The sequence below is a fragment of the Anopheles cruzii genome, chromosome X (assembly GCF_943734635.1).
Source record: "Anopheles cruzii chromosome X, idAnoCruzAS_RS32_06, whole genome shotgun sequence".
Taxonomy (NCBI): Eukaryota; Metazoa; Arthropoda; class Insecta; order Diptera; family Culicidae; genus Anopheles; species Anopheles cruzii.
Genome location: NC_069143.1, coordinates 2503929 through 2509479, shown reverse-complemented (window position 1 = coordinate 2509479; position 5551 = coordinate 2503929). Strand labels below are relative to the sequence as shown.

The 5551-nt window shown below is 48.2% G+C and overlaps 1 protein-coding gene across 1 annotated transcript in view; it reads left to right on the top strand.

The window, feature by feature from the left end:
• LOC128277286 (uncharacterized) overlaps positions 1 to 5551 on the top strand; it is a 61944-nt gene that overhangs the window by 40500 nt on the left and 15893 nt on the right. The window lies entirely within an intron of this gene.

The window sequence follows — 5551 nt, the reverse complement described above, 5'->3', positions numbered from 1 at the left end:
TTGGCATGGCATGGCACGGCAGCGCATGCCGGACGGTTCAAGTGCCGGCTGCAATCAAACTATCATCTTTCTTGTGGATAACCCCGGGGGTCCCGGGGAAAGCGGGCGGTAAGTGAGGTGCAGCCAGGCCAGGCCTGGCTTCGAATTCTCGTTCTCGTGCCAGGCATTGAGGCATCGAGTTACACCAAACCACCCCCCCTTTCTCCACGACGCCCGTAGGCCGGCCAGTCCTTCCCGGCTTTCGGTGAACGGTGGCGGCTTCTCCCGTAACAACTGCGCATAATAATGTGCCAACCCTTTTGGTTTTCTCTTTAGCATCTACCCCCCCACCCCCTTCCTTCGGTGCTATCCCCAGAAACCCTAACCCCTCTTTCGCCTTTCACACACCGACGAGTGTTCGGTCCGATCCAATTCCCTTCACTGGACCCAACACACAAACCCTAGATAGCCAAGAAATCTCAAATAACTTGCACTCAAAAGACACACACCCATCCTCCCCATCCTGTGGGTGGGTGTGTGTGTGTCACTCTACACACGCGGCGGACATACGCAGCACGCTGCGTTAACCCCCGAGGACGACGAGGACTTTCAAGCCTTCCGCAAGGCAACGCACAAACCCAACCCAGACGCTGCCCAAGTTGCGTGCGGAAGAAAATTAAAAGTGGATACGCTAGGGTTTGATGCGGTGCGGTGCGGTCGCCTTTCGGATCGGTGATCAATCATGTACTAAGTTTTCTAAGCCAACGTATCGACGAATGTGCCACGGAACGGATGCGCCGCCTCGCGCCGTTAGTGGCACAGGACTCACTCGAAAATCGGGCACATCTTGCACATCAAACGGGCCTGGGCCGGGCCTCTGGTGTTGCCAGTGAATTGGAGGTGAATCATCGCGGCTCTTGTTTTTTGTGGACCTCCACGTGCGCTTTACATCGTGTATTAGGCTCACAGTAGCAGTTGGATTAACTGCCACGGCACTCGGACCCGGCCTGCCTGCAGTATCCGTCCGTGAGTGGGGTCAAGCGTGAGGCCAACTGGGAACTGCAAATGCAAGGCAGTCATAAACGCTGGATCAAAGTCCTGCCATCCAGTTTGCCGGTTCCAGGGATGTCCTGTCCGTCAATGAAACCGTCACAGGCTGCCCGAAAGTGGCTCTGCGGTATTTTGTCCCATTCTCAGCGAAATGCTTACTTGAGGTGATCGACGGTTTGGTAGTTTTTAGTGCCAACCTTGCTTTCCAAAATACCCCAGACACAATAGTCCAACGGACTGGCATCCGGAGATTTTGGTGGCCATTGTGCTGTGAAATCACACTGTTTTGCTTGAATTCCATCACGAATAACTTTTTTCTGAAAAATTCCCACCAAAATGCTTTTGTACGCTTGTAAACAATATAATGGGCTATCACTGGAATAAATCACTGGGCTATCACGGGAAGAAGTTGGATCACTGGAGGTTTAGAAAAGACAGCAGTCTGAAGTTGATCGCAGTTTTTTCATCTCACCCTGTAGAGCCGCTGGTCGTTGAGAGTTAAATGTCGTCCAAGTTTTCGGCTTCAATTTGGCGGAAGAACCGCAATCAGCCAACACATTTCTCGGTAGCATCGACGTCATCGACGGTTACGGCTCGCTCCTTCTTCATTTTCGAAGAAAAATGGTCCAATGACGGGCCGCCAGACCAAAATTCGCACCAAACCACGGTCACTGGGATGTGGGGTGCATTGGCTTCTCTTGCACGACGTGTGTGTTTTCCAAGCCCCAAATACGGCAATTCTGCTTATTCACATAACAACCGAGGTGGAAATGAGCTTAAATTAAATGAACTTTTCAAATGCCATACAGTTTGAGTTGAAGACTCACCTCGCTTCGAAATAAGTTTTTAATATCAGGTTGGCTAAAAAGAAATCGACGTTTTTCACGATAGATGCCTTTATTGATCGATATCTCGTGAAGTATCGATCGTACAGTTTCAAGTTTAAGCTCGTTTTAAAGCTGATTCTTTACACTTCAAAAAATGCTTTCACTGTTTTTTGTTTGTTCTATTCGTTTGTGAGTTACAGGGTGTTAACAATGGAGGTCAACGCAGAGAAAATTCGGTATATTTTACAGTTTTTGTCCGATAATGCTGAAAATTCAAGCTAGGCCGCTAAAATTTCGCATGGTCTTCATGGTGCCGATACTCTAACAGCTAGCTGGGTCAAATTTTGGTTTCGTTGACACGTTTCAGTTATTTTTGATGTTAAAGCCTAGGCAGACACGTCATCGAAAATGTCGATAAAGTCACAGAAATAATCAAAGTAGATCGGCATTTTAGTAATCAGAGCATCGGCCAGGAGCTAAAGATGAATCATCGAACAGCCTTAAGCCATTTGCGCAAAGCTGGATTCACAAATAAGCTCGATGTTTGGGCGCCACCGTATTTACACCAAAAAACATGATGGCCATCTGCACAGTTTTGGCCCAACGGAATGAAATCAAACCATTTCTTAAACGGATGGGTACTGGAGATGAGAAATGGGATACAAACGACAATACTATGTGGAAAAAATCGTGGTCTAAGAGTGGTGAAGCAGTCTAAACGGTGGTCAAATCAGAACTCATAGCAAGGAAGGTTCTATGGTGGAAGGGTGGGTGGGTGGGGTATATGGTGGGACTTGAAAGGAATCGTTTATTATGAGTCGCTTCCGTGTGGCTGAACAATAAATTCAGATCTCTACTACCAACAACTGCACGGTTTGAAGCTAACAATTGGCCAGAAACGACCAGAATCGGCCAACAGAAGAGGTGTTGTGTTCCATCAGGAAAACTAAATGTCACGCACGTCTTTAGTGACTCACCAGAATGTCCGGGAGTTTGTTTGGGATGTTTTAATGCATCCACCGTATAGTCCGGACCTTGCACTAGGCGATTGAGACCTTTTTCGCGCATTACAAAATTTTCTGAGTGATAAAAAACTGAGATTAAAAAAGGATTATAAAAATGGATTTCTCGAGTTTTTTGCCAATAACGACTAATGCTTTAACAAAATAGACATTATAAGCCTACATTTGAAAAGACAAAAAATTTTCCAACAAAATGGTGCATATTTGACGCAAATCGGACCATTGGAAACCTGTTTAATATAGTTTTGAAGTTCACCCAAAAAACGTCGATTTCTTTTTAGCCAACCTTATATTTGCCAATTTTCGCAGAGTGTCCCATTTCGTAAATGTCAAAGTTTTTACTAAACGTTTACAATTTCCAGAATGAAGTATGATGTTTCAAAAGTCAAGTAATCGGTAGTTTGAAATACAAACACTAAATGGATCACCCTATTACTGGATAGAATTAACAAATACAGAGTTTCCTTGATGTAATAGTCTTTGACGCCAGCTATTGTAAACTCGTAACTGAGTTGTGTAACCCGGTATTTTATTGAATGGCCAAGCACTTATCCGGTGAGCACATGTACTTCCGGTTACAACCGCCGAGCGATCTTGACCTACACCAGAGACAATGTTAATCGCTGTTGCTTTCCGTAGCGGTGTGTTTTTACGGGCGGAACTTTTCTTCCAAAACTGTCGAAATGTTATCTAAACAGTTTATCCAACAAAAACCCGGACCCCGGAAGGGACTGAAAACATTGCGACGACCGATAGGATGACAGAAAGAGGACACATAATCCAATCCGAGTCCAAATTGGAACGGTATGCCAAGCGTCCAAGTGTCGGGGAGACAAGAGCGGTTTCCCGAACTCTGACAATTGTCACAAGCTCCAAAGGATTGCCAGTTCACCAGACCAGATCATCTCCGTGAAAAACTCTTCGTACTTAAAGAGGTGCTTAGAGCTCGATATAAGTACATCTGATCCATATGTCCGATCGAGCACTCTTCGGACCCTGGACCTCAGCGGAATCCACCGACCAATTTCCCGCTCGAGGGACCCGCGGTGGGCTGGAGGGCCGGTTTCTGAAACTGCACTCATCTCCATCGCCATCGTTTAAATACCTCCCAAACGGCCAGGTAAGCGACGGAGCCGATCTTTGCTGCGGCCCCGGGCCCGTTAATAACACCCATTAAGGAGAGCTTGCCTAAAGTGTGATTGGACACAACTCGAGAAGTCGAGGGAGGCCACCTGGGCGCGGTATAATGAATCTCCGAAGCAGAGCCGGCAGCCGAGGCGAACAAGCCGAAGACATATCCCTCCTGAGAGGTGCCAATAAAAACCGGATCCAGCTAAATCGCTACTTATTGCCGATGATAAAGCAGAGTGGCGAGCGGGGTCTGCCAGGCCGGAAGCTCTCTCCCTTTCTGTCAGTCTCTCTCTCTCTCTCTCAGCACTGTCTTTCGAGTCTTTCGGCTCTCGGGTTTCGCTGGCTTTTGGCCCAGGAGCAGAATCACCACGGATCTGCGCCATTAGCTCGCGCTGCCCATTACGGGGGGCGCCCTTGGGTTGCGAGTGGAATGAATAATCGATACGCACGCTCCTTTGACTCCGCTCGTCCTCCAACCCCCGCCCCAACCAAGCACCAGACAAACACCGGGGACCCACGAGAAAGCCGAGAGCGAAAGAGACTGAACTGAAATGAATATAAAATCGTAGAGTTTATTAACGAAGTAACGAAGTCAACTTTCTCCGTGCTCCTGGTTCGAATTGGTATCGAGGCCAGCAAATGGAGGACGGCAGCTGCTGTTGGGGGAGGGGGGATGTTGGTCCAGGGAGGGAGTTTAAGAAAAAGTTGCGCTCCCCGAACCTTTGTTTTCTTTTCTTTGGTTTGCTCTCCTTCGCTTTCCGGTGTTTCCGGTGTTATGGGGCGGGTGCACCCCCATAGCCCCCACCCTCCCCTCCCCTGCTGTGCGCCAGATCGTTTATCGTGACCCCCCAAACCCCTCAGCCATCCCCACGAACCCCCGTCAATAAAGCAGCGCCCACGGGAGCAGCGGGATGTGTTTAGCGAAATGTTCCAAATAAAGTCAGAGTAATAAATGAAGCAAAAAGTCAACAAACCAACATGAACAGCCCCACCTAGAAAACATAGACGTAAAGTGAAGAACGTAAAGTGGAACAAACTAAGAACAAACAGCAAATCCACCCGGAAAGTGATGCACCCGAATGATAAAAACACAAGACAAGTGACCAAATACTAGACACTGCGCTTGCAAGGCAAAAACCAAGGATGCCCAAAATCAGCATCGTAATAACACACACACACACACACACACACACGTTCGAAAGTTAAACCGAGGCGGAACCAAATGAGACTAATAAAATGCAATAGGGGATAATAAAAGGGCGGCCCTCAATGAAATGTGTGGTGGCCCCCCACGGGACGGCAGGCAGGCAGGCAGGCAGAGCGGGAATTTGTGTTGTTGTTCCCGTTTGGAGTTTTTCCTTTGACCGGCGACTAGCTTTGAGGCAGTGGCAGGCACTCCTTAGCACCCGGCTTCTTCCCGGCAGCATCCCGCTGTCCATCGTTGAGCTTTCCCGGACTAAAGGATGCAAATTCTGCGCCCCCCAGAGCGCGCATGCAGCGCCCGAGCATAATGTTGGAAACATCATACCAACACACACACAC